A 7,604-nucleotide genomic window follows, 5' to 3' on the forward strand; every position below is an offset into this window, starting at 1 on the left:
GTCATAGAACTTCCATACGGAGAAGTCAAGAGATGATATCAAGAAATAAAAGACTGGTTTAAACTTAGAAAAATAAACGTAAATTTCAAGGTAACCACAAAGGAAGCTAACAAACCTACCCATCAAAAAAAAAAAAAAAAAAAAAAAAAAAAAAAAAAAAAAAAAAAAAAAAAAAAAAAAAAAAAAAAAAAAAAAAAAAAAAAAAAAAAAAAAAAAAAAACCAAAAAAAAAGAACTCAGCACAGAAAATTAAGCAGAACAAAGAAATCGTCAACACCACAAAAAAATGGCAGCAGTAAACTCATGCCTATCAATAATTACACCGAATGTAAATGGCCTAAATACATCAGTAAAGAGACAGAGAGTGGCAGAATGGATAAAAAAACCCACCATCCATCTATATGCTGTCTACGAGAGACACATCTTAGAAACAAAGACATAAACAAACTAAAACTCAAAAGGTGGAAAAAAATATATCAAGAAAACAATAACCAAAAAAGGGCAGGATTGGCAATATTAATCTTTGATAAAATAGACTTTAAAGCAAAATCCACCGTAAAAGACACTATATAATGATTAAAGGGTCAATACATCAGGAGGACATAACCATAATAAATGTATATGCACCCAATGAAAGGGCCCCAAAATACATAAACTCCAACAGCATTGAAAAGAGAAATAGTTCTGCACTAATAATAGGAGACTTCAACACACTACTTTCAGTGAAGGACAGAACATTTAGAAAGAAACTGAATAAAGATACAGAAGATCAAATGCCACAAACAACTTGACCTCATAGACATATACAGAACATTCCACCCAACAGCAGCAAAGTATACATTCTTTTCCAATGCACATGGAACATTCTCTAGAGTAGACTACATTTTAGGCCACAAAGCAAGCCTTGACAAAATCCAAAACATTGAAATAATACAAAGAATCTTCTTTGATCATAATGCCATAAAAGTAGAAATTGATAACAGAAACGGCAAGGAAAAATTCAAATACATTGAAATTGAACAACTGAATTTTCTGAAAAACTACTGGGTAATAGAAGAAATCAAGGATGGAATAAAAAAAATTCATAGAATCAAATGAGAATGAAAACACATCTTACCAAAACCTTTGGGACACAGCAAAAGCAGTGCTTAGAAGTCAATTTATAGCAATAAACACACACATCAAAAGAGAAGAAAAGGCCAAAATAAAAACATTAACTCTACAACTCAAATGAATAGAAAGAGAGCAGCAAAAGAAGCCCTCAGGCACCAAAAGAAAGGAAATAATAAAGATCAGAGGAGAAATAAATGAAATAAAGAATAGAAAAACAATTGAAAGAATAAGACCAAAAGTTGGTTCTTTGAAAAGATCAACAAAATCGATAAACCATTGGCCAAACTGACAAAAGAAAAACAGGAGAGGAAGAAAATAACACAAATTCGAAATGAGACAAGTGATATCACAACAGACCGAACTGAAATAAAAAGGATCATAATACTATGAAAAATTTTACTCCAACAGATTTGAAAACCTAGAGGAAATGGACAAATTTCCACTACCTACCTAAACTAACATAAACTGAGGTAGAAAAACTAAACAGACTCATTAAAAAGAAGAGACTGAAGGGGTAATAAAAAAAAACTCCCCACCCCCCACAAAAAAAAAAGCCCTGGCCTGAACGTCTTCACTGGAGAATTCTACCAAACTTTCAGAGAAGACCTAACACCAGTACTATTCAAGCTAGTACTGGAGCACAGGAAAGGAAGGAATACTCCTAAACTCATTCTGTGAAGCCAGCATAACCCTGATACCAAAGCCAAGCAAAGACACCACAAAAAAAGAAAACTATAGATCAATATCCCTCATGAACATAGACGCAAAAATACTCAACAAAATTCTAGCCAATAGAATTCAACAGCATATCAAAAAAATAATACATCATGACCAAGTAGGATTCATACCAGGTATGCAGGGATGGTTCAACATTAGAAAATCAATCAACGTAATCCACCACATAAATAAAACAGAAGAATCACATGATCTTATCAATCAACACAGAAAAGGCATTTGACAAAGTCCAACAACCATTCCTGATAAAAACCCTCAGCAAAATAGGAACAGAAGAGAAATGCCTTGACATAATAAAGGGCGTTTATACAAAGCCAACAGCCAACATCATTCCAAATGGAGAGATACTGAAAGCGTTCCCCTTGAGAATGAGAACCAACAATATGATTTTATACACAGAAAACCCAAAGAATTCACAAGAAAGCTACTGGAACTAATAGAAGATTTCAGCAAAGTAGCAAGATACAAGATTAACATACAAAAATCAGTTGGATTCCCCTACACCAACAAAGAGAACTTCAAAAAGGAATTACCAAATCAATGCCATTTACAGTAGCCCTCAAGAAGATAAAGTACTTAGGAATAAATCTAACCGGAGACGTAAAAGACCTATACAAAGAAAACTACAAAACACTACTGCAGGAAACCAAAAGAGACCTACATAAGTGGAAAAACATACCATGCTCATGGATAGGAAGACTCAACATGGTGAAAATGTCAATTCTACCCAAAGCGACCCACAGATACAATGCAATCCCGATCCAAATTCCAACAGTATTCTTTAACAAGACGGAGAAACAAATCACCAACTTTTTATGGAAAGGGAAGAGGCCTCAGATAAGTAAAGCATTACTGAAGAAGAAGAACAAAGTGAGACGCCTCACATTACTTTTTTGACGGTAGTCAAAACAGCCTGGTACTGGTACAACGGACATATAGACCAATGGAACAGAATTGAGAACCCAAACGTAAACCCATCCATCTATGAGCAGCTGATATATGATAAAGGGCCAAATTCTGTTAAATGGGAAAAACACGGTCTAACAAATGGTGCTGACATAACTGGATGTCCATCTGTAATAAAATGAAACAAGATCCATACCTCTACAATACACAAAAAATAACTCAAAATGGATCAAACATAAACCTAAACATAAAATCTAAAATGATAAAGATCATGGAAGAAAAAATAGGGACAATGGTAGAGGCCCTGATATACAGCATAAATAGGATACAAACTACAACTAACAATGCACAAACACCAGAAAAGAAACTAGATAACTGGGAGCTCCTAAAAATCAAACACTTACGCTCATCAAAAGAAGTCACCAAAAGAGTGAAAAGACAACCTACAGACTGGGAAAAAAAATCGGCTATGACATATCCGACAAGGATCTAATCTCTGAAATCTACAAGATACTGCAACACCTCAACAACAAAAAGACAAATAATCCAATTTAAAATGGGCAAAGGACATGAACAAACACTTTACCAAAGAAGACATTCAGGCAACTAACAGACACACCAGGAAACGCAAAGAATGGGAATTCCAGAACGATTAACTGTGCTCATGAGGAACCTGTACTTAGACCAAGAGGCAGTCGTTCGAATGGAATAACGGGATACTATATGGTTTAAAATCAGGAAAGGTGTGTGTCAGGGTTGTATCCTTTCACTGTACTTGTTCAATCTATATGCTGAGCAAATAATCTGAGAAGCTGGACTACATGAAGAAGAACATGGCATCATGATTGGAGGAAGACTCATTAACAACCTGTGATACGCAGAAGACACAACCTTGCTTGCTGAAAGTGAAGAGGACTCGAAGCCCTTACTGATGAAGATCAAAGATCACAGCTTTCAGTATGGATTACACCTCAGCATAAAGAAAACAAAAATCCTCATCACTGAACCAATAAGCAACATCACGATAAACGGAAAAAAGATAGAAGTTGTCAAGGATTTCATTTTACTTGGATCCACAATCAACGTACATGGAAGCAGCAGTAAAGAAATCAAACAACTTATTACATTGGACAAATCTGCTGCAAAAGGCCTCTTTAAAGTGTCAAAAAGCAAAAATGTCACTTTGAAGACTAAGATGCGCCTGACCCAAGCCATGATATTTTCAATCGCCTCATGCATGCAAAAGCTGGACTATGAAACAATAAAGAACAATGATGAATCTGCAAAACATATAACAACATGAATGAATCTGGAGGGCATTATGCTGAGTGAAATAAGTCAATCACAAAAGGGCACGTACTGTATGAGACCAATATTATAAAAAAGATGAAAAGATTTACCCACAGAAAGAAACAATCTTTGATGGTCATTAGAGAGGCAAGGGGTAGGGAAGTAAAAACACTAACTAGACAGTAGATTAGTGGTAACTTTGGGGAAGGGTAAGACAGTACACAATACTGGGGAAGTCGGCACAACTTGACCAAGGCAAGGTCATGGAAGCTTCATAGATACATCCAAACTCCCCGAGAGACTGAATTACTGGGCTGAGAGCTGTGGGGACCATGGTCTCAGGTGACATCTAGCTCAGTTGGCATAACATAGTTTATAAAGAAAATGTTCTACATTCTACTTTGGTGAGTAGTGTCTGGGGTCTTAAAAGCTTGTGATGGCCATCTAAGATACTGCACTGGTCCCACCCCATTTGGAGCAAGGGAGAATGAAAAAAAACAAAGACACGAGGGAAAGATTAGTCCAAAGGACTAATGGACCACTACTGCCATGGCCTCTACCAGACTGAGTCCAGCACAACTAGATGGTGCCTGGCTACCACCACTGACTGCTCTGATAGGGATCACAATAGAGGTCCTGGACAGAGCTGGAGAAAAGTGTAGAACAAAATTCTAACTCGTAAATAAAGACCAGACTTACTGGTCTGACAGAGACTGGAGAAACCTTGAGAGTATGGCCCCCGGACACCCTTATAGCTCAGTAATGAAGTCACTCCTAAGGTTCACCCTTCAGCAAAAGATTACCCATACCTGTTGCCATTGAGTCGATTCCATCTCATAACGACCCTGTAGGACAGAGTAGAACTGCTCCATAGGGTTTCCAAGGAGGACAGCCCCATAAAACAAAATGAGACTAAATGGTCAAAGCAGCTCAAGAGCAAGGATGAGAAGGCAGGAGGGGTCAGGAAAGCTGGTAAGAGGGAACCCAAGGCCGAGAAGGGGAGAGCATTGACATGTCATGGCGTTGGTAACTAATGTTACAAAACAATATGTGTATTGTTTAATAAGAAACTAATTTGCTCTGTAAACCTTCATCTAAAGTACAAAAAAAAAATTATTAAAAAAATCAAACGAGGGACTTCCAGCAAAATGGCACTCTAGGCAGAAGCACCATGCCGCCCCTCCACAGCAAAGTTCTGAAAAACTAAGCTGAACAGAGAAAACAACAATCCTGAAACGCTGAAACATCAAATGAAGAGATAAAGAACTCAGCCAAGAGCCAAATGGAGTGAGAAAACTGACAGAGAACGGAGAGCGAGGAGAGATTCATGCAGAGGTCCCCTACCAGCTAACACAGCACGGATCCGCCATCTTGGACTCCTATCGGAGACCAGCAAACAGGTGGTACAAGAAAGCAGCTTCACGGAGCTTCCAGGGGGAGACAAAACAACCTGTAATTTGCCATATACGCTTTCAGACCCCCTACCCTTCTTCACCCCCACTCGGCCTCCTCTGCTTCCCGCGGCCACAATCTCTTGTCCGGGAAACACCGGCTGCTTGGATTCCACACACCCAAACAGGCCGGCTCTCTGAGTGCCATTCCTTGGCTGCTGGTGTTGCTTTTTTCCACATCTTTTGATTTCTTCCTTACCTCTCACCACCTCCCCCTCCTTTCACTCAAATACCTGGCTCAAAGGAGTCAAAGCAGTAATCAGAATAATCTGACTCTTAAGGACTTATGGTGTTGGCTAATTAGTCATGGTGTCCCTGGAGTGAAACAGATAGGGAATCTACTAAATGTTTATTTGATCTGTACAAGCAGATGAATTCTAGGTCAAGTGAACAGCAGTCTAACTGAAACCCCCAGAATAGAGAGTCACAGCCCCTAAATCAATTCACAGACTTGGGCAACTTTAAAGACGCACAACCCCTTGAATGAAGGGAAGGCCGGGGTCCCTTGAGGAAGGACTCCAACACACTACCAAAAACTTATACTGTCTTTTGCAGCAGATTTGCTCAATGCACCTTTTGATTTCTTGACTGCTGCTTCCCTGGGTGTTGATTCTGGATTCAAGTAAAATTAAATCCTTGATAATTTCAATCTTTTCTCCGTTTATCATGATGTTGCTTATTGGTCCAGTTGTGAAGATTTTTATTTTCTTTATGTTGAGGTTTAATCCATACGAAAGACTGTGGTCTTTGATCTTCATCAGTAAGTGCTTCAAGTCCTCTTCCTTTTCAGCAAGCAAGGTTGTGCCATCTGCGTATCACAGGTTGTTAAATGAGTCTTCCTCCAATCCTGATGCCCCGTTCTTCTTTATATAGTCCAGCTTCTTGGATTATTTGCTCAGCATACAGATTGAATAGATACAGTAAAGGAATACAACCCTGGACGCACACCTTCCCTGACTTTAAACCATGCATTATCCCCTTGTTCTGTTCGAACGACTGCCTCTTGGTCTAAGTACAGGTTCCTCATGAGCACAGTTAAGTGTCCTGGAATTCCCATTCTTTGCAATATTATCCATAATTTGTTATGATCCACCCAGTCAAATGCCTTTGCATAGTCAGTAAAATACAGACAAACATCTTTTTGGTATTCTTTGCTTTCAGCCAGGATCCATCTGACATTAGCAATGATATCCCTGTTTCCACATCCTCTTCTGAATCTGGCTTGAATTTCTGGCAGTTCCCAGTCGATATACTGCTGCAGCTGCTTTTGAATGATCTTCAGCAAAATTTTACTTGGGTGTGATACTAATGATATTGTTAGATCATTTCCACATTCGGTTGGATCACGTTTCTTGGGAATAGGCATAAATATGGATCTCTTCCAGTCAGTTGGTCAGGTAGCTGTCTTCCATATTTCTTGGCATGGACAAGTGGGCACTTCCAGCGCTGCATCCGTTTGTTGAAGCATCTCAGTTGGTATTGTGTCAATTCCTGAAGCCTTGTTTTTCGCCAATGCCTTCAGTGCAGCTTGGATATCTTCCTTCGGTACTACTGGTTTCTGAACATATGCTGCCTCCTGAAATGGTTGGACGTCGACCAGTTCTTTTTGGTATAGTGACTCTGTGTATTCCTTTCATCGTCTTTTGAAGCTTCTTGTGTCATTTAATATTTTCCCTGTAGAATCCTTAAATATTGCAACTCGAGGCTTGAATTTTTTCTTCAGTTCTTTCAGCTTGAGAAATGCTAAGTGTGTTCTTCCCTTTTGGTTTTCTATCGGCAAATCTTTGCACATGTCATTATAACACTTTGTCTTCTCGAGCCGCCATTTTGAAATCTTCAGTTCTTTTACTGCATCGTTTCTTCATTTTGTTTTAGCTACTCAACATTCAAGAGCAAATTTCAGAGTCTCTTTTGACATTCATTTTGGTCTTTTCTTTCTTTTCTGTCTTTTTAATGACCTCTTGCTTTCTTCACGTATGATGTCCTTGATGTCATTCCACAACTCATCTGGTGTTCGGTCATTAGTGTTCAACACATCAAATCTATTCTTGAGATTGTCTCTAAATTCAGGTGCAATACATTGTCTTAGTCATCTAGTGCTGCTATAACA

Source organism: Trichechus manatus, unplaced genomic scaffold, assembly GCF_000243295.1.
Source record: "Trichechus manatus latirostris isolate Lorelei unplaced genomic scaffold, TriManLat1.0 scaffold00185, whole genome shotgun sequence".
Classification (NCBI taxonomy): Eukaryota; Metazoa; Chordata; class Mammalia; order Sirenia; family Trichechidae; genus Trichechus; species Trichechus manatus.